This window comes from Vulpes lagopus, chromosome 1 (genome assembly GCF_018345385.1).
Source record: "Vulpes lagopus strain Blue_001 chromosome 1, ASM1834538v1, whole genome shotgun sequence".
Lineage (NCBI taxonomy): Eukaryota > Metazoa > Chordata > Mammalia > Carnivora > Canidae > Vulpes > Vulpes lagopus.
The window spans coordinates 94,485,604-94,509,006 of NC_054824.1; the positions used below are offsets into that span (position 1 = coordinate 94,485,604).

General features: G+C 35.2%; 1 pseudogene; it reads right to left on the bottom strand.

Moving 5' to 3' along the window:
* Positions 1-273: 273 nt before the first annotated feature.
* On the bottom strand, positions 274-16,724 carry LOC121487152 (annotated as a pseudogene).
* Positions 16,725-23,403: the final 6,679 nt, after the last annotated feature.

A 23,403-nucleotide genomic window follows, 5' to 3' on the forward strand; every position in this document is an offset into this window, starting at 1 on the left:
TTTTTACAGGCAGAGAGTGAGTGGGAGAAAGGAAACTGTTAGCAGAGAATGCATTGTTTTAGGCAAAGTCACAGAAAGGGTCTATCAGCCAGCACATACTTTCTAGTGCTAACCAGGAAATTCTAGGTTGGCTCATTTCTTTTTCTTTTCGTTTCTTTTCTTTTTTTAGAGCTTTTATATTTTGGTTTATTCTTCATTTAACTTCTAAAACACTACTATAGTTGAATATTAAAACAAAAGCAATAGCAAGTAGTGAGCTATGATTATAGTCCTTCACTCATTCACTACTGCATATAAAATGCCAGCAGTGTTATTCACTGGCCCCATTAAAAAAGAGGTCAGACACTGAACACCACCCCTAGGATGATGTTCATCATCCTCATGCTTCCCCATTGTAATGGTGCTGTCTTTCCTGATTGGGATCAAAGTCCACCAGTGCTACGTGGTCCATTTCATCAGTCTCTTCTGCTTCTTTCATCTCAGGTAGGAGTTTTTCCAGCAAAGAAAGTTTATCAGGAGAGAGAAAGCCATTCTTGGGGAAGTTTAACCTAAATTAGATAATTAGGCAACGTTTCTCTTATGGCCTATGATAAATTGGCATGCCTTCCTTTAGCACACACTTGATATTCCCATCCTTGACAATCCAACCTGGATGAGAGGTGATGATGATGGTTCGATTGTCAAGAATAGACATTGGCTTTTGAAAGCCACACAGGGCTTCAACCAGCTGTATATCCATACACATGAAAAGATCTCTTCGAGTAAAAACAGCATGGTCCTTTTGATGTGAAACAATGATAATATCTGGTTCCAGTCCCAGTTCTTGGTCTCCCTCACGATGGAACGTTATCTTCTGGCCGTCTTTCATGCCTTTGTCAATATGCACTTCTAGAATCTTCTCTTGAAACATCTTCCTTCCATTGCAGCTTTTACATCTATCTTTAGGACCCATCTGTTCCCCATGGCCATGGCACTCCTTGCACACAGATTGAATTTGCTGAACCATTCCAGATCCAATCTGATGAATTCTTACTTGCATTCCAGTACCTCAGCAATTGGGACAACATTCAACTGCTCCTTTCTTACCACCTCAGCCTTCACATTTATCACAAATCACATTCTTTTGCAGAGTTAGTTTTCTTGTTGCACCATTATGTAAATCTTCTAAGGTTACTGAGAGCTGATGTACATTTTTACCTTTCCTTTCTCTCTGCATCCTTCCTCCTCCTCCAAAAACATGTCAAAGATGTCCATGGGGGAGCCAAAACCACCAGCAGCTCCACCCTCTTTAATTGCCTGTTCTCCTCCTTTTTCATATAATAACCTTTTCTTTGCATCAGAGAGCACTTCATAAGCTTGAGAAATCTGCTTAAACTTCTCTCCTTCATTTGGATTCTTATTAGCGTGGCACTCCAAGGCCAATTTCAAGTAAGCCTTTTTAAGTTCCTCCTGGGTGGCATTGAGTTTGACCCCCAAAACATCACAGTAAGTGGTTTCTTTCACCACTTTCTACAGTGGGTGAGAAGGCCAAGGCCGGTGTGGGGGAGTGGGAAGGAGCACGATGCTGGGTGCAGCTTGGGCAGCCACCACTCCTCCATGTTTCACTGAGTTCTCTGGAAAGTTCCCTAGAGGTCACATTTCTGAGAGAAGCTGAAGCTGCAGTTAGATTACATATTAAGTCTTGGTAGAGTTTAGCATAAGTGACTCCTTTTTGAGCCTACTATCTCCTTTTAAACATCATGAACAGTTTATCTGTTAACTCCATGAGGATAAAACAGGCTTGCTGTGAAAAAAGGATAACCGATGTTTCAAGTATACAATATTATCTGATTGATTAGGTTTCAGTTATATGTAAATAGGGGAAAAAAAACGCTTTAAAATACTGCCATGTCCCCAAGTCCCCAAATGATCAATATTTTGGCAGTCATATTTCATCTAGTCCTTTGAACAAAATATATATATATATATATATATATATATATATATATATAGATTAGAACTTTTGAAGCAAAACAAACTATGTTGTTTTAACATTTGAAAATCCGTCCATATAATTCAATACATTAACAGAACAAAGGAGAAAAGTAGTAAGATCATCTCAATGGATACAGAAATATTTGTTTGTAAAATTTAATGCCCTATTGAATCCAGGCAAAGAAAATAACCGTGGAGCCCCAAACAACAAAATGAGATGGAATAATAACAGAAGATCTAGAATCAATGATTAGATAAAAGAAGAAAAACAGCTGGTAAACTAAGATAAACTAATTTCTGAAAAGACTAATAAAGAAGAAAATTGAGAGGGAAATAGCACAATGAACAAAATATAGAAGAGAAAAAAATCGTCATTATAGTATTGAAATTATTTTATTTTTATTTTTTTTAATTGTTTTAAAAATACTACATAATGTACCTAAAAATCCAAATTCTGATAAGGTAGAAAAATATATTACAAAGTTGGTCCAAGATGAAATGTAAATCATAAATAGAAAATAAAAACATTAAAATGATTGACATGGCAATTTTTTAAACTACCCATACAAAGTTCATGTCCAGGCAGTTTAGCCAACTGTACCAAACATTTAAGGATAGATAATTGTCACGAGCACACTGTGGAGGCACACACACGAGTTGTTTCTTTCCACAATGTCAGCTTTATTCTATCATAAAGCAAAGTTAAATCACAATTATAAACCAGGATTCCAAACTGAACAACATTTCACCATGTGATTAAACTTGACTTCTTACACAGCACAGAAAGCAGGACAGAAGACAAACCACACCACAAACAAGATAACAGAAGTGAGCAGAAAGTTAACAAACCAATGCAAAGTCAGTCTGTGGGCGCGCAGTTGAATTAAGGCCTTGGTCTGGTCCGGGTCAGGTCTTGGCACTACTGCTCCTTATGTTCAAGCAATGAAGAATCTCCGTTCTGTTCGAAGATCAATTGGTAGAGCCTTGGCAGCAGTTGCCTTTCTTAAGTGGTCAGACAGAGAAGGGTCAAGTCTGAAGAGTCTGACAGTTTCTGCCAAAATCTTTCACTTTTTAAAGGGATTTAATCAGTTTTGGATCTCTGCAAATCTCCTCTGGTCTTGCTAGTTATCACTTCTGGGGTGTCAGCTGACATTGGTCCCAGAGATATCTCCTAGCTGCAGTACCTTAACTGCTTGAGTCATTGCTTGACACAGGCTCTTTCTTGACACAGGCTCCTGCTTGACACGAGAGACTCCATTTTGCTCTCTATAATAATTCTATTCCATACTTTCTGGAAATAAAAACAGAAAGAAAAATGCTGAAAAATTATAACTGGAGAAGTGGAATCCAAAAAAATGAATTTACAATTAATTTCAAATATGACATAAATGTAAAAATTCTAAATAAAATAGTTGAGTTCACTTGCATATAAAAAATGACCATATATCACACAAAGTAGTGTTTGTCACAGTATAACATGAGAAAATCTCTCATTTCAATTTATCACAACATTGGTCCTAATGAATTGTGATACCTGAATATTTATAAACTCCTAAGTCTGACACTCATTTAAAGCAAAAGCTCCAAAAGTGCTTCAAAGGAAAATGGAACATCTTCATGAACCCAGGATAGGCAAGATTTATTAAGCAGAGCAGAAAAAGTGAAAAAACTATTGGATTATTTTAAGAGTAAACTAAATAAATATCATAAGACTTTACTTAAAGAGTGAAAAGCAAGAAAAACACAAAGAACTAAACAGAACTATATAGAGAAACTATAAATCAATAAGGAACTATATAGAGAGAACTATAAATCAATAAGAAAAAAAGCAGACAATAAAACAAAGTGGTCAAGTGATCTAAAACAACAGTTTTAAAGAGAATATCTATAAGGTTAGAAAATGTATAATAAGGAATTCAACACTTTAGGAATGTAAATTAAAAACACAATCTGAAATTACTGTTCTATTTGCAGAAGTGCTAAAATAAAAAAATACACAAAGCTATTAGAACTATCAAATATCCAACTTGACAAATACAAGACTAACATGAAAAAAGTCGGCATGCATTATTAGAAAAATAAATATTAGAAAATATAAGAAATTATATTCTCAATAGCAACAGTCCCATATAGAAATTACTAACAGGTGCTAGTGTGGCTCAGTGGGTGGAGCAGTTGACTCTTGGTTCTTAGAGGTCCTGTTCTCAGGGTTGTGAGATCAAGCCCCTTGTCCAGCTCTACACTCAGCAAAGAGTCTGCTTAAGATTTTCTCTGCTCCATCCCCAGCTCTGTCTCTGCTCCATCCCCAGCTCACAAGTTCTTTCCTGCTTTCTATAAATAAATAAATAAATAAATAAATAAATAAATAAATAAATAATCTTTTAAAAAATTACATAACAAATTTAATGTTTAAGACCATTATTGAAAAGCAAAGTAAGCTCTATTAAAATAATTAAGACTTGGATAGAGAGATGAATCATTAGTATCAATACATTCTAATTTTAAAATTTAAAGCAAAAGTTGACCTAATGATTATAAAATACAGGTGAACATATGCAGTCAATGGGTATCTAAGGCAGTTTTATTATTTTTTAAAGATTTTATTTATTTATTCATGAGAGAGAGAGAGAGAGAGAGAGAGAGAGGCAGAGACACAGGCAGAGGGAGAAGCAGGCTCCATGCAGGGAGCCCAATGTGGGACTCGTTCCTGGGACTCTAGGATCACGCTCTGGGCCGAGGATAGGCACTAGACTGCTGAGCCACCCAGGGATCCCCTAAGGCAGTTTTATTAAAGAATAACAATAAGACACATTACTAAGATGTATTAATTAAAATACTGGATTATCAACAGACCTGGAACTTGTAATAATAGTTACACACATATACTAATTATGTAATCATTCTCAGTATATGGTTTCCAGGGCGGCTATCTCTGGAGAATTTGTTATATGTGCAAAGAGTTGAGTCTCACCCAGATCTGGTGAGTCAGAAAGTTTAATGTTGCACCTCAACAACCTACATTTAACCAGCGTGGTGCCTTTGTAATGTGTGAACGTCACTAGGTTGAAGTAATTTCCCGGAATACTCCTTTCTTTATGTTTGTGATTAGAGAAGGCCAAAACAGATTGTTGCGTGAGATTGGTAGGGTGGAATTGGAGCAGCAGCCATTCTGTAGCTCACACTTTTTTTGGCTTCCCTGTCACAGTTTAATCAGGCTCACCTTATTGGCCTGAAGCACTACTTGTACCTACAACTGCTCTCCCTCTCCCTTCCTTGGATCATCCTTCCACTTCAACTCCTAGGCAAGGTATATGTGTACTTTTAGAGCCCACTCCATCACAGTGAAAGGCAACAAAAGTTGTTAAGGTTTTCACCACTTGTGATCTCCAGTTTGTGCTTGGGGGATCCTTTGTTCTTACCTCTTTTACTTTACATGTAACTTTATTTCTGATCACATGCTCTGTGGACTTCAAGCTTCCACATAAGACACAGAGAAAATAGTCTTCCAAGATGCTTAACTAGCTTCCACAATTATATAAGGTCAAGTTCCTGTGACAAATCCCTGCTTTTCTACTGAACCCTAGCTAATACACAAACACTGGTGATTGTGATGCATGCTGAGATTGAGAACTCCTAGTATAGTAATTTTACAAAGTATGAGATTATTTCATAAAATGTGTTCAAGGGAATTGGCTCATGTTTAGGGTGAAAAGCAACATCATACCACAAGCAACAAACTTTGGATAGTTTAAGATTTAATGTGAAAAGTGAAATTACTACCAATGTGGATAATATGAGTGTTTCTTCATGACAATGGACTGTTTAAGAATTTTTTTTAAAGAAGAACCTAAAAGCACACATTTTAAAAGAATAAATGGTGGCTTTGAATTTATAAGACTTGAAAATTTTGTTCAGTGAAGGGCACAATAGACAAAAATTAGCAGACAGATGAAAGACTATTTTTAGTGTTTCTAGTTGCTGAAAAATATACAAAAATAAGGACATGAGAAATTCTTACAAATGCATATGATAAAGGCAGAAAAATCCCATTGGCTTTTCATACATGAACCAGTCATTTATAGAGGTGAAACATGAATGTGTAATTATTTGAATTTATTCACAACCTCAGAAACAGAATACAAATTAAAAGCAATAATGGTATATTACTTGAATTGGCATTTTATTGCTCTTATAATAAAATACCACAAACTTCATAGGTTACAGCAACAAATACCACCTCACAGTTTATATCAGCCAAAATTGGGGGTTGGCTCAACTCGCTTTTCTGCTCTGGGTTTCACAGGTCAAAATCAAGGTGTTGGCAGCCTGGGATTTTATGTGGAAGGCTGTGGTAAACATCAGCCTTCAAGTTCCTTCAGATTATTGGCTGAGATCAGTTACTTGTGATTGAGCAGCCGAGGTCCCCCTTTCCTTGCTGGCTGTCAGTCAACCAGTAGGGAGCTACTTTCAGCTTCAGGAGGCCACGCGCATTCCTTGGCTCCTCATTCTCTTCTTCTGTCTTCAAAACCAGCCACAACAGATGGAGACCTTCTGATGCTTTGAATCTCTATGATTTCACTTCTGCCTCTTTTCTCTGTACCCTACCTCTCAGTCTCAAACTTTTGCCTCCTTCTACTGCTATGAAGAGTTCATGTGATTACATTAACCCTGTCCAGATAATCCAGGATAATTTCCCTACTTTAAAGCCAACTATTAGCAACCTTAATTTTATCTGAAAAGTCACTGAACAGCAGTACCTAGGTTACTGTTTGAATAACATGGAGAACTTGGGAAGGGACATATTTATAATTCTGTCAACCCATATCTTTTGTATCTATAATATTAGCAGGAATTAAGAAGTAAAGGCTAGCAATAATGTACTATAGCATGAGTCTTGAAAGTGTTTCTGGTGGTAATGTAAATTCTTGTATCTATATCATATTGTTTTGTTTGTTTAGAAAGAGGAAGAGAGGGCAGCCTGGGTGGCTCAGTGGTTTAGCACCGCCTTCGGCTCAGAGGATGATGCTGGAGTCCTGGGATTGAGTCCCACATTGGGCTCCCTGCATGGAGTCTGCTCCTCCCTCTGTCCATGTCTCTGCTTCTCTCTCTGTGTGTCTCTCATGAATAAATAAATAAAATCTTAGAAAGAAAGAAAGAAAGAAAGAAAGAAAGAAAGAAAGAAGGAAAGAAAGAAGGAAAGGAAAAAGGAAAGGAAAAAGGAAAAGAAAAAGGAAAGGAAAAAGGAAAGGAAAAAGGAAAGGAAAAAGGAAAGGAAAAAGGAAAGGAAAAAGGAAAGGAAAAAAGGAAAGGAAAAAGGAAAGGAAAAAGGAAAGGAAAAAGGAAAGGAAAAAGGAAAGGAAAGGAAAGGAAAGGAAAGAAGGAAGGAAGGAAGGAAGGAAGGAAGGAAGGAAGGAAGGAAGGAAGGGAAGGAAAGGAAGGAAGGGAAGGAGGGAGGGGCAGAGGGAGAGAGAATCTTAAGTAGACTCTATATCCGGTGCGGGGCTGATGCCAGGCTCAGTTTCACAACCCTGAGATGATGGCCTAAGCCAAAATCAAGAGTCAGAACTTTAACTGACTGAACCACCCAGGTGCTCCAATATTGCATCTATTTTAAAAAGCATTTAAATATCTTGTGTTTTTCTTGTATGCATACATATATAGTGTGTGTGTATCTGTGCATATTGAAAGTAAATTTGGAAGACATACATTAAATATATAATATATATAGTGAATGAAGGAGGAAAAATTAAATAAATAAATAAAACATAATAAATGAAATAAAATATTAAGGACATGAAATGATTATAAAATATGACTTAAACTGAGAACTATAGTCAAAATGATCCTGTGCACATAAAGGAAACAATCACATAAAAACATTTAAAAAGAGCATTAAAAAACCTTTTTGTTGTAAAATTTTACCTCTATTGCTTGTCCTTCCTTTTTCTTTTTCCCCAATTCAAACATATATTTAATGTTGTGCTCAGAACATTAAACAGGTATGAAACAGATGGGAATTGGAAATATATAGCAAACTATTATTTTGTTTTCTTAAGATTTTATGTATTCACTTGAGAAAGAGAGAGAGGCAGAGACACAGGCAGAGGGAGAAGCAGGCTCCATGCCAGGACCCTGACGTGGGACTCAATCCTGGGACCCTAGGATCATGCCCTGGGCTGAAGGTGGCACTAAACTGCTGAGCCACCGGGCTGCCCACTATTTTGTCTTTTGTCTTTCAAATGCCAAAGCATAAATGAGGGTGGGGCCAGGTATCAAAGGAGGTCCTAGTTGGGGGATCTGTGGGCGTAGACTGAATTCCTTGAAAAAATATAAAGGAGGGGTTATTTCTATTAACCTTCTAGGTTCTCCCCCAACCCCATAGGTTTGCAAGAGAGAAAAGGGGAAAGAAAATAGAAATCATTGGGGCAGAGAGTTCCCAAGATATTTCATAGCAGTATCAAAGGTAATAAGGGCCCAGGTACATATTGTAACCAGTCATGTGAGAATTTCAATAGCCTTACAAACTGAGATAGAAAAATCAGAGACACTAGAGTTGAAAGAGCCCTGTAAACATTGACTAAGTCCTTCACAGAAACAACCTACATGGATTGTTATTAAAGAGTAGTTGGGGCGTCAAATCCCCCAAATGACTTATCATTGCATGAGATCACACAATTCACAATTCAAGGGTGTAGAGACCCTCGTAAAGGACAACAGTGGTTACATTTTCCACTGGCATGCTGAAATGAGGTCCAGAAATCAAGCAAAGTTGCCATTAATAGAAAATAAAGTTACATAATTATTCATATAGATTTTTAAATTGGTATTCATCATCACCAGGGATGTTTTAAGAACAACAGTGTGACCAAAAGTGTCAAACTCAATATTCATTGAATTTTGCAATGCGGTCATTGGTTATTTTGGTGACAGCTAAAATAGAATGCACTGTAAAGCAAGAAGGAGGTGAGAAAATGAAATTCGTGATAACTATCTCTCTAAACAATATTGTGTCCAAAGCACAGCAGAGAGATTAGACAATGGCTGCAGAATGATGGATGACTGAACTATCAGATCTCATCTACAACTAATGTACATCAATGTTAAATCCTAAATCTCTTTCAAACCTACTTATTTTTCTCACTTGCTTCCATATCAAGGAAAGCCTTATAAAAGCTACAATATTCTATCATCTAGAGTATAAGCAATATCTTCCCAACTTATTCTAAAATTTCTTTCAAAATATAAAACAAGAGAAGGTAAAGATGGGAGATTCAGACTCTGATTGCAATTTATTGCATAGGAAATAGTGCACAGAGTTCTCTTCCCAAAATATTACCCAGTCTTAAATACCTAATAAAATCACTTTATATCCTATTTTACAAATATGAAGAACATATATATGCGGCTCTCAAGAACCTCCAGCTTTGCAATGAATGTGAAACAGATGCATAACGTCAGGGGGATTAGCCAGGGAAAAGAAAGGAGGGAATCTGAAGTAAATGAATTCTTTATGGGGAAGCAAGAAGACCAGAAAGTGAGTGCAGCATTCAGAAAGCAACAATATATTAGACAAAGGTAAAATAAATTCAAGAGAGTATAATAAGGATAGCTGGACATGGGGTTTCATCATAAATTTTGCAGAAACTTGCAAGAGGTGGAGAAACCTGTACTTAACTTAGTTAGAAATAATGGAGATTCAAAGATTATTACAGGGAGAAGCCATGAAAGTATTACACATTGGCAAGATCATTCTGGCATTACGCTATATGATTACCGTACTGGATGATCACTGGAAAATTATAGCAAAAGCCCAGCTATGTCATAAATACATATAAATTAGGGTCAAAGGACTTAAGGAAAGAATTGGATTCAAGAAAACAAAAAATGTTGAAAATAAGTGATGACATCTGGAGGAAAAGGATACAAACAGTTAAGTAAAATAATAAGTAGAATGTGAAGTTTAAACCCTTTCTGATGACAAAAATTTATTTGACCAAGACATGTAACGAATGATGTACAAATAAAATAGTTTATATGTATCAAACACGTTTACCTTATTAATGATGTCATTACGTCTTCTATGACGTTAGGGTTTTGTTTATTTTACCATTGGATTAGTCATGAGCTGGGAAAGATAAATTTGTCACCATAATATGTTTTCTGCAATTCTCCTTGCATCTCATTCAATTTCTGTTTTATGATAGTTGCTGCTAGGATAATTTGTGCATGAATATTCACAACTGTTATATCTTCATTTTATGATAAACCCTTTAGCATTCTGAAGTGGCCTTCTTTGTTTTATTCAATGCTTTTCATTTGATTTCCATTTTGCCAGTATAATTTTGTTGTACAAATCCTGGTTTTGTTTTAATTTCATACTTTTGTATACTTTCAAATTAGATTTACTTCTTGTACACAAACTACTGTTAGATCTTGCTTTGTGATTTAATGTGAAAAGAAAATAATTTTCTGTTAATAAGGGTTAAACTATTTACATTTGAAATGACATATACTTGGTTTTAGTTCTCTTACAATATTTATTTTGTCTCTTTACAGTGTTTTAAAAGTCTAGTTTTTGTGTTTGTATATGTGTTGTGTTGATATTTGGAAGAGCATCCATTTTTGTTGTAGTAATTGCTCTTATAATCAAAAGGGTCTTTAATCCTATATTGTCTTAATTCCTTCTGTAAGTCAGTGTCAAATAAACACATTTCTCTCCTCCAAGCCCTCTTCCTGTTTTATGAAATATAACATTAACCAATAATGTAATCATTTGGTGGTAAACTTAGTACTGCTAAATATGTTTATTCTTCTACTACCTTTGCTCTCATTTAATGTTATGGTTTGACACTTAACTATTACAATGCAATCAGGAAATTTATTCTACCTGCCACCATCTTTTTTCTTTATCTCACAATTTGTAATAATTGAAACATTACCATGCTCTTAGCCTATTATAAAATTCCCTCATTTTTTAGGAATCCAAACTTTCACTTATCACTTAGTGTTCGCTGCCAGTCATTTTTCCCCTGTTTCCTTAGGAAAATTCTGTTTACCTGAGGTTCATTCTTTAATAGTTTCATATTTTTATCTTCATGGCTCTTGGTGTAATCTTCTGTTATGTGATTTTAGTATATAAATATACATTTGATATATAAATTGTTTAACAAAATAAAATCCACTTGAGTTGTATCTTTAATATTAAATTAGTTTCATTGTCAAATAATAGTTTCAAGTACATTTTTTATTTTCTAGAGACTACTGTTTGTGGATTTTGGATGTCCTTTGCTTTCTCTGAATTTTCTCAATGATTTTTTTTCAATTTCTACTTCATTTAATTTATTCATTTTCCTGACATCTTTAATGGCTTTGTCTCTATTTGACCTTTCCATGTTTGTTATTTGTCTTTATTTTTGTGTTTTGAGGGGTTTCCTTCTCATTTAAATTTGGATAACTCAAGTTTTACCTCTTCCTTTTTCTGTGTAACTATCTTTCATGAGTTACTGCATTGTTTTTTTATGGTTTTGCTTTATAAAGGCATGTGTGCCGTATTTTTTGGTTTTTAACTCATAATAAAATATTCAGTCACCATTTGACTCTCTGGAGGCAGCATTTTTTTAAGGTTTATGTTTTTCTTTTATTTATGAGAGACACAGAGAGTCAGAGACATAGGTAGAGAGGGTGAGGGAGGCTCCCAGTTGGAAGCCTGATGCAGGACTCAATCTGGATCCCCCATTATGACCTGAGCCAAAGGCAGATGCTCAATCACTGAGCCAACCCAAGTGCCCCTGGAGGCAGGATTTTTTAATGATGATCTGTAATGTGAGCAAGTTGGGCTGAGTTCCCTTATTGTTTTTTCATATAGCATCTTTGTATCGGTATTACACGTATACATCTTATTGTTAACCACTTAATAATTTGCACTTTCTCCAAGCCAGCAGATTTTTATTCGGAGCGAAGCTTAGAAAGGCTTGGGGGTGGAAAGGTTTTGGAGAAAGTAACACCTGTGAAAGAAGAGGGGAGGAAGCAGGATTGGGGCAGGGGAGCATTCAAATCCCAATGCAGACTTAAATCTGCCTGCCCATCAGGGAGCTCCAGAGCAAAGACCATCTATTAGAGGAATTCTGTGTGTGGTGTGTAGCTGTGTGGGGGGTAAAGGGTAGTAGGTGAGATAGCTAGATCCTTATACCATCCCCTTGCTGAAGCAAGGTTGAAGCCTGTTAACATTTAACTGCAGTTGCGTAGTGAGCTCTTTATTGCAGGGCCCCTGGTCAGTGTCTGCCACGTTGAACCAGAACCAGATATTTATTTGTAAGAGCTCCCTGGCATGCATGCAATGTACTCTTCCTGGTTCAGAAACCAAACTACTTTGTTTGAGTTCCGGAGACATTGGTTCTCAGTATAGTCCCTCTCCGCCCTATCCTGATTTCTAGCAAATATTGTTACAAAACAATGATAAATTTTGCACTTCAAAATTAACCATTCCTTTTTGTTTGTTTGTTTGTTTTTGCTGGTGTCTTTTAAAAATTATCACCACTACTCCTTTTGCATTTGTCTACTTCTTTACTTTATCCACTGTGGGTTCTTAAGACTTAAGCTATTTTGGGCAACCTTAATAGGTATTGCAGTCTGACAATTATGTTTATCTTCCAGAAGTGATTTTAAAAAAGGAATTTGACTTTTTTTTCTTCCTGCTGTATTTCTTTATGGTATACAAGAGGAGAAGAGACCACAACAAAACATAAAAAGAAATGCCAACTTATGTGTCTATATTTTAAAATATATTTTTGAATATTGTTTTGGAGTATTTTCTTTTATTTTTCATTATAGTCCTGCCTTTAAATAAAAACAAAGCATGGGGATTTTGGAAGCAAATATAGATGACTTGTTACCAACAGTTAAATGTAGAAGAGAAAGGAGTTAAGAATGAGGTTGCTGAAGAAGGAAACCATGAGAAAGGATCTTTTTGATCTTGACAAAAGTTTATCATCAAACAGGGTAAATCCAACAGTAGCGCAGATCAAATCTCACATATATCAATATGTCATCAGACCCACAGGGGTAGGACAATGTAACTAATCAGATATTTAACACAAGTGGCTAAGTATTTGGTGAATGGCAGTTACCTAAACAAACTTGTTATTGTTAAGACACTTGACTAAGATTTTCTGAGCAGAAAAACAGGCATTTATGGTTAGAGGTGCTTAGGTACTTGAATTATATTTATAAGTAAACCATTCTTATTAGAGTATTGTATTTCTTTGAATGGCTAGCTGCAACTGTGATGGACACCATTGAAATAAAGTACAAATGAAAGTTTAATCAAGTAGTGCATTACTCAAAGATGTGCTACCCAAAAAAGTGGTGTTTAAAGTTTTATAAGCCACTTTTAGCAATATATTTTTACATTTATAAAAAGTTAAATTATTACTTCTTTGTGTTCTCAAATACCAGGTAGGAAAAAAAAAATCCAACTTACTTTAAATTGAATCTGAGTATTGTTCAAGTAAATTTGAACACTCACACTTTTTGTGCCCTATTCAACTTAATCATTGCTAACAATTATTCATGATTTTGGGAATTTTTTCAGTTTAACCTTGAGACTCTTTTTATTCCACTTTTTAAGAGGTATGTGTTTTACTGTTTTCTGTCTAGAATAATGGCTTAGTTCTTCCCAAAATACATAGGTATTTTATTGAGCAGTCATTATTCTGCAACACTAGAGTTAATTTATAATTTTCTTTTTAAAAATATCATAATTTTAAAATATAATTTTAGTAAAGTTTGCTATATCTATGCAACTACCAGTGTTTCCCTTTCCTAGTATAATTTTTCATTTTTTCAGTACTGATTTAATTGTTGTTATTTGTTAAAGTGTCAATTCTATTTTTTCATATTAATGCATTGCCTTGATGAGAGTAAGATACATTTCTTTTGAGTGGAAGACTGAGAACTACATAGAAAAATTGTATATATACATATACACACATATCATATATGTTATATGATATATATGTTATATGATATAATATGTGTAAAAATACATAACAAAAATAAATGCTGTGATAGTTGTTTTTTTGTGACTGTGGCCCGAACCATTAAGTTGTGTCTTAGGCTGCTTTAAGGCAACACTGTAGGGGACAGAATAAAGGGTGAGAGTTTAATCCACTGTAATCTCATAATTACAAGAGAGAAGAAAATTGAGATACTAAGTTGAATTAGGAGTTGTTGATTTTTCTCTTTACTTACTTTCAATCACATTTTCTCTGTATAGTTTTATTCTTATCTTCGGTCAATGGTTTATTAAGAAAAGTCTAAACATACGTTTCTAACTGGCACAGGTTAGGAAGCCTCCTTTTATTCTGACACTTAACAGATTCGCTGAGCATTCCTACCTAATTGGTTTTTTGTCACCATCTCCAATGGCCTTCTTCAAAAATGTGACATCTTTCATCGGGGTGTTATTTTTGCCTCTTCACCTAATGTGTGGAAGCTCATGTGGTATAGAACTGTAGTTACTTTAAGTGCTTCCTAGTTTATGAATCATACATATGATCTTCACTATTACTCCCTATCCATCAAGCAATGAAGTAAAGAAAGTGGGTGTGTCTTCCAATGACATTATTGAAATTTATATGTCTAAGTAGTTCTCTAGTTAATAAGATGGGCACCGCAGAGCTGCCAGATGAAATAAAATTGAAATAATACAGTGTACCTATCCTATTTCCAGTCGCTGGCTGGGCCTGGCAATGGAATTAAATCGTATTAAAGGAATCTGTATCCTACAAGCTGAGACCAGAACTCAGGCAGTCTGACCTTGGCACTACTTACCAGTTGACCTATCGATTTATTTTTTACCTTGACCCAGGTGAACAACAAAAATGACCACGGAGAAACTGAATAAAAACAAAACAAAACAAGATAGTGTTGAGTGACAAAGAGGCAAAGGCTTTTTAAAATAAATATTTGTTTAAATTCATTGACTTTAAATTTACACATTCACAACAATGAAAATATTTCTATGCCATTATAACTGTTATCATCTTACATTGTACTGGCGAGAAGGGAGAGCTGTACTTTCTCTTTTTTTACAGGAGAACATACAAAACATTCTAAGTTTCCTTCTGCTCTTATTTTCCCCTTTACAATGAGAAAAACTATGTCATTTTTTTTAAGATTTCATTTATTTGTTCATGAGAGACACAGAGAGAGAGAGAGAGAGAGAGAGAGAGGCAGAGACACAGGCAGAGGGAGAAGCAGGCTCCACGCAGGGAGCCTGATGTGGGACTCGATCCTGGAACTCCAGAATCACACCCCTGGTCGAAGGCAGGCGCTAAACCTCTGAGCCACCCAGGGATCCCAAACTATGTCATTCTGTAGGAAAATGTCAAATAAAAAAGAAGACACAACATTGGTTTTTGAATCCTTAGCACCAGTATCTTTAGTCATTCTCTAAAAATATTTCAATGTCATAATAAGTCTTGAACCATGTCAATCTAACAGAACTTTCATGTAGCAAGTTATAAATATTTTAATTATTTGAGAAGTAACACCCATGTCTTTTTTAATCTTACTGACAAGATCCACGTAGGCATTTTAAATAATATAAAACAGTATTATTTGTGCATTCAGAGCTAAAAAGCATAGAACAGGAGCCAGAGAAGTCTAGTAGTTTAAATTACCTTAGATCCCCCAAATATTTTCTCCCCTCTTCACTTCCACATGATACCTTGTTCCTGGTTTTATCGAGAAAATAGAAGCAACTGGAAAAGAAGTTCTACTTGTTCTTCCAAATACATCTACCAGTCTCTATTTATTCCCATATATGCTACATTCTGGCTTCATAAATTTTCTTTCAATTTTATGACTGACTCTTCTAATTTTGTGCTGTGACTCATTCACTCTTTTTCTTCTAGGTTATCATTTTCAGTATCATCAAAATCTTCCTCTCTTTTTCATCTGCATAAACATATAATGTCTCACACTTTTAAGAGCAACTTCAGTATAATAATTCCCTTCATTTAGCAAACAATTTCATTGCCTGATTTTGCAGCACAACTCCCAAAGCAGATGCCTTCACTTCCTCTCCCACCCCTTTCTTTTAAAGTTGTTTATCATGACCATTGTGCTAAAAACACCCTAAGTTACCAGTAGTGTCCTTATTATTTAACTCAATGGAGAATTTTCAGTCCTTGGTATATTAGACCACCATTATTTCACACACTTGATTACACATTTCATTTAGTTCAAAACATTTTAAAATGCCTTTAGATTTCTCCTTTGACTCATGTGTTATTTAGAAGAATTTCTTTAATCTCCAAGTACTGGGAATTTTTCCAGTTATCTTTCTTGATTTTTAGTTTAATTCTGTTGCGAAATCAGACCAAACATTGTGTGATTTCTTTCCACTTAAATTTGTTAATGTGTGTTTTGTGGCCCATAATGTGGTCCATTTTAGTGACTGTTCCATGTGAACTTGAGAAGAACGTGCATTCTGCTGTTGTGGATTGAAGTAGTTTATAGGTGTCCGTTATATCTAGCTGATTGATGGTCGTGTTGAGTTCAACTGTATACATAGTGCTCTTCTGCCCGTTGCATTTATTCATTTCTGCTAGAAAGGTGTTGAGGTCTTCAACTAGGTAGTGGATTTCCCCTTGAGGTTCTTTCAGTTTGTGCATCACAGATTTTGACATTCTGTGTTTAGGCACATATACGTCAAGGATTGTACTCTTCCTGGAGTAGTGACCCATTCATCGTTACGTAATGCATGCTCTCTTTACCCTTGATAACTTGAATTCTGAAATGAGCTCTATCAGAACTTAACATAGCAACTCTTGCCGTCTTTTGATTAGTGTTAATAATGGATTATCTGTTTCTGTCCAGTTATTTTTAAAATATGTTTTCTTTGTTTAAAGTGAGTTTCTTTTAGACAATATCCTGTTGGGTCTTGTTCTTTCATGCACTTTGACAGTATCTCTCTTTTAATTAATATATTTAGACCATTGATGTTTAAAGTGATATTGACATAGTTGGATCAATACTTGCCATATTGGTTACTGTTTTTCATTCATTGTTCTTAGATACTATTCTATTTTTTGGTCTTTTTTTGCCCTTTTTTGGAGGGGTTTCAGAATTAAGCATTTTATATGATCTCATTTTCCTTTATTAGCGTATCAATTCTAGTTATACTTTTCACTTTTCTTAGTGGTTTCCCTAGAATTTGCAATGTACACAACAAATAGAAGTCTGCTTTCAAATAATCTATACTGCTTCATAGGTAGTGTACATTTCTTACAATAAAAAATATTGCTAATTCCTCCCTCCTGTTTCTTGTATCATTACTGTCATTCATTTCACTTATCTATAAGCATATGTAAGCGTGTGTGTGTGTGGTGTATAAAATAGAAGATATCGTTCTATTATTTTGAATAAACTTCTCTTTTGAATCAATTAATAATAAGAAAAATAAAATGTAAAATTTTACCTCACTTAATTTCTTCTCCAATGTGCTTTCCATTCTTTATGTCAATCTGGATGTTGGGGGCCGCGTGCCAGGAAGGGGTTAATGGATCGAGCAATGGCTCTCTGTTGACTCTTCCAACCGCAGCCCACCTGTCTCACCCTTGTTGTTAAAGGCTTGTGGCTCAAGGGCGCATACTATTGCTATCTATTCAAGGACACATACTATTGCTATCTATTGTGAAAGGACATGTCTGGAGAACTAAGCTTAAATTATCCTGCTTGATATACAACCCTGCTTTATAAAAGAGTGAATAATACAAATAAAGTTGGCATTGTGGTTGAATCCAGCCATATGTCCCTCCTGTTCCCAATCTGTCTATGTCTTCTTTCTTTTCCTCATTCCCTTACCCTTATCCCTGGACGTTTGTCGCCCCCAACGCGCGCGACATCTGGCTTTCTACATCTATATCATTTTACTTCTCTTTGAAGAACTTCTTTTAACATTTCTTGTAAGGCAGGTCTACTGGAAACAGATTTCCTTAATTTTGTTTGATGAAATCTTTATTTTTTCCCCTCTATTTTTGAGGCATAGTTTCACAGGGTGCAGAATTCTAGGTTGGTGTTTTGTTTTCTTTCTCTTAACACTTTACGTGTTTCATTACTTTCTCTCCTTCCTTTCATTGTTTCTGAGAAGTAGAACATACATCTTTCTTAGTCCTTTAAGTGAATATTGTTTTCCTTTTATTTCTTTCAAGATTTTTTCTTTATCTTTGAGTTTTGGCAGTTTCGCTATGATATGTCCAGGCATAGTTTTTTGGCATTTATCCTGCTTGATTTCCTCTGAGCTTCCTGGATATCTGGTTGGGTGTCTGACAAGATCCCCTCTGACATTAACTTGCAGAAATTCTCATTCATGATTAATTCAAATATTTCTTTTGTTCCTTTCTCTTTCTTACCCTTCTGAAATTCCCATTATGTGTATATTACAGCTTTTGTACTTGTTCCCCAATTTTTGGATATTCTGTTCTTTATTTTTTAGTCTCTTTCTCTTTTAGTCTTGTTAGTATCTATTGGCATATCCTTAAGCGCAGAGAGTCTTCCCTTAGTTATATCCAGTCTACTAATGAATCCATCAAAGACTTTCATTTTATTACAGTGTTTTTTGATCTCCAGAATTTTTTTCTTTAGAATTTCCATCTTTCTGCTTACCTTACACATCTATTCTGTATATTGTCCCATGTTTTGATTAGAACCCTTAGCAAACTAGTCACAGTTTTAAAAATTTCCCTGTCTGGTAATTCCAACATTCTTGCCATATCTGAGTCTGATTCTAATGTTTGCTCAATTATTTCAAACTGTAGGTGTTTTTATTTTTTTGTTTTTATATTTGTTTTGTTATACCTTCTAATATGCTTTGTAATTTTTATTCAAGAGCTAGATATAATCTACTGGGCAAGTGAAGGACCATAAGTAGGCCCATTGCTAATGTGTTGGTAAGGTGTTGGGGGAGAGGAAGTATTATATAGTTCTTTAATTAGGTTTTAATCTTTTAGTGATCCTGGGCTCCTAGATTGTTAACTTCACAAGTGAATATCAATTCCTCCCCATTTAAGGCAGGGCAGGATGTCTGGGCGTGGATGGGGGTAGGTAGGTGGAGAGTATATCTCTTCCTTTACATAGAAAGAGGGAGCTAGAGTTGAGTATCTTCCTTCCCCTCCCCATGTCACTATGGCTCTGATAAAATCTCATAAGGTTAGTCTCTGATAAAATAGTTTCTCTTGAGGGCCTTATAAAGAAACTTGAGGCCTTATAAAGAACAAAATATGCAGGATCATTTTGACTATAGTTTTCAGTTTAAGTCATACTTTTATAATCATTTCATGTCCTTTCTATTTTGTTTTATTTCATTTATTATATTTTATTTATTTATTTCAGAATGTTTTCTTTTCCTCTCTTAGAAGCCTAAAGAGATGGAATTTTTCTCTGACCCTCAGTGTGGGAACCTGATTGAGCTTCTGGGAGTAAAACTCAAAAAAAAAAAAAAAAAAGTGAGAATCTCCTATATAAGACCCTCTAGAGTTTTAAAATCTCAGACTTGTCCACACTGAGTCTCCAGCAATTCATCAGTTAAAGCTCAGGTTTTCCTACCCAGAACTAGTTTCCATGGAGGTTTCTGCTTCAGTAAGTTGTGTTTCTCTGACTCTACCTGTCTGTCTCTCCAGTTTGAGGGACAGTGGTTTGCCCTTGATCTGATCTCACTTCTCTGACAAATTAAGAGGTCTTTTTGATTTTTCAGTTTCCTCAGGTTTTTTTGTTTGTTTGTTTGTTTTGTTTTGTTTGACTTATTGTTAGGATGGAGTGACAATATCCAACCTCTTTATACACCATATTGGAAACTGGAAGTTCTACCTTAATTTTTTTAAAGTGTACTTTGACCTTTGAAGTAATGCTTCTTTGAGTAATATGAATAGATCTGTCTGCGTTTCAATACCTAGTAGCATACAAAATACATGACTTGAATATTTAAAACAATCTTGTATTTGGGAACTATATGTTAAAGGATTCTGCTCAAAATAACTATGTTTACATCTTCTTTTAAAAGACTACTTCTCAGGCACCTGGGTGGCTCAGTAGTTGAACCTCTGCTTTCAGCTCAGGTTGTGATCCTGAGGTCTTAGGATTGAGTCCCACATCGGGCTCCCCAATGGAGACTGCTTCTCCCTCTGCCTATGTCTCTGCCTCTCTCTCTCTCTGTGTCTCTCATGAATAAATAAATAAGATCTTTAAAAAAAATAAAAGACTACTTTTCACAATGGAATATATAAGAGATTTCCGAAAGACCACTGATAGAGAATAGTTAACTGGGGAAGAGATCACTGCCAAACTATAATTAAATTTAAATGCTGGAAGATAAAATACTGTTTTTCTATGTTGTCTCTCATAACAGCTCAGCTCCTTCCTCACCATGTGACCATTGGGGCCTCTATTACTAAACATTGAGTAATGACTTGGTGACACTTATATAAATTAACTGATATGCTATCTTTCTGTTATCTCTTATAAAGCAGTTAAACAAAACACACATACACAACAAACAGAGCCAATTAACTCAATTGGGGGTCAATTTCAAAACTCATCTTTCAGAATACGGTTGTGATTAACAGTTTCTTTGGCTTATGTTCACGTTCTCAGAAGCCATCTGCATTTCTTTCACAGTTGATATTAGAGATTAAGAATTTAGGGGGCATCTAGGTGGCTTAGTCAGTTAAGCATATGACTCTTGATTTCAGTTTGGGTCATGATCTCAGGGTTGTGAAATGGAGCCCTGAATTGGGCTTTGGGATGGGCATGGAGCCTGCTTGCAATTATTTTTCTGTTCCTCCCTTCCTCCTTCTTTCTCTCTTCTTCTTCTCTCTCTCTCTCTCTCTGTCTCTCTCTGCCTCTCAAGCAAACAAAGCGAATATACACTTAGGATTTCATGTATTTCCTGAGTTCTTTGTTCTTTTCAAGGAAAACTCATTTCTCTAAATTATTATTGAATCTAAAACACATTTCAAAATACTTGTTCCCTTTAGTAGACATAAGTTGATTTGCTCTTATAAAGGCATATGTACTTTTAGCAAAAAAAAAAAAAAAAAGTATCTTTTTGCAAAGTGAACTAGAATATCCCCAAATTTAAGTAATATTTTTGCCCTCTGTAAGAAGAAAAGAGTTGAATCAAAAGGGAAAAATTTCAATAAAGGCAAGAAAGCATTTACTAAATTAGAAGCATGAATCTTCACTTACAGTATTAAAATGTTTATATGACTGATAATCATTTTCAGATTGAGATATTTGTGTATGTGAAAGGTCACTTAAAATATGTGTCATCTGGATGGTTGTGGCAAATAAAATTTATCTAGTATAGTTGTGTTTTTTTTTGCCAAAATTGTCAGCTAATTCAAGTATATGGCTATTATAAATAAACAACAGTTAGATATAATAATAATGCTCTTTCTCATACGTACCAGTTCAGGGTGCCTTAGCTTTCTAAAATCTAGTGACTGCCACCAAATTTTAAGAGTTTGAAGCAAATCTAATGTCATTCTTTCCATTCTTAATATTGATTTGTTTCAGTCTATGCTAGCATTTTCATTGTCATTAATTTGTGATGACTTTTCTATGATTCCATGAGAGAGACAAAATCTTCTAATTGCTTCTTGATTAAAAAAAACATAACAAGGGGGATCCCTGGGTGTCTCAGTGGTTTAGCGCTTGCCTTCAGCCCAGGGTGTGATCCTGGAGTCCCAGGATCAAGTCCCACGTTGGGCTCCCTGCATGGAGCCTGCTTCTCCCTCTGCCTGTGTCTCTGTCTCTCTTTCTCTCTGTGTGTCTCTCATGAATAAATAAATTAAATCTTTAAAAAAAAAAAACAAAACAGATTTTGGCACCACATAAATTGTCCAGAATTTACATAAAGGCCAGAAGCAATTGTTTTGTTGGATTTGGGGAAGTTGTAATGTCAATATTTAATCCACTTTTCTTATTCCTTGTATGCCAATACCATACCATTAGAAATAGCTCTCAAGTGCAATGTTGGTGCAGCTTACCACTACCAATAATTCAGAATTTTAATGTTTTGACTTCTTGCCATGCTGGTCTTCAAATGTGAGTGGAACATAAATGATAGTTTGACTTTCCATAAATAATCTGAAATTGTTCATGGAATTATGAATAGTCAAATGCATGAAGAAATTTAGGAAAATATTTTTAAAAACATATTTCCCATAACTAACTATTTCCAGTTTTCTAATAAGAATATCATCCTCCCAACATACAGAAAAAAACCTCTTATGTTGTTTATTGGATTGATTAGAATCATGGAAAGAATGGCAGTTCGAAGGGGTGTATCATGAGAGAAAACATATCTGTATATGTTTGTTTGTTTCATTGCTATAGGAGCTCATAGATATTTTCTACAGAGAGCAAAGAGTTGAGGATGGAACCAAGCTCAAGTTGAATACTAACCCCAAGAAACAGTTTCCTCACATTGTAAACCTCATGATATTGAAAGCTACACTTTAAAAAAATCCATATACAGATTCACTGTGTGTGTTTTCTATTGTTACTTTCTGGAAAGGACTGATGGATAAAATTACTGGTGAGACTGATTATGTGATTTTCTTATCAGTCATTTACCCAGCTTGGAAGGGATAATGTATTGTTTCACATTATTATATTTTAGTTATAAAAATATGTTATATAATCTGGGCTAAATACATGACTTCAAAATATATCAAGACTGTCATTCACCAAGAAAATTGTTCAGTACTGTACAGCAAAACAGATGTACGGTAAACTTTGGGAGGTACTGATTTGTGCTTAGAGGACTAATTTAAAACTATCAGGTCTTGGCATTGGCAGTTTTCCTTTGAAAATATTTAGTATTTTTGAAACAAAGATCTTTGAAGACGGCATCAATTCTGTCAAAAGTATATAAAATCCCTAGATATTAGGTGAATATTTATACACAACACATATGCATGCAGATTTCCTTTTCCAGTGATACTCATTACATGCTTGTTAAATAGGTGTTCATTATATGATCAGCCAATGAGAGAATTAATGTTTGGATTGACTCATTTTCCCAATTCCCAGGTTGCTGTGAAGAATTTACCATATGTTTCCTCTCTGAACAAAAGCATAACTGAGGGAAGGAGAATAAGGCCCCAATAAGGACTTAGATAAGCAGAACTTCAGCTATTAGAGTATTGGTGAGGGTGCTTCTAATTGCAATAAAAAGAAACCCTACCCAAAGTGGCAGAAAAAATAAATGTATTAACTAAGAGAGGTGAAGGTAGGACCAAGCTTCTAAGATTGGTTGCTTCAGCAGTGGCTCCATCATATCATCAAGAAGCCATGCACTTTACCTGACTCTTCTTGGCCTTCCTAGATGAGAAGATTGGTTTCCGTGTACAGTGAACAGAA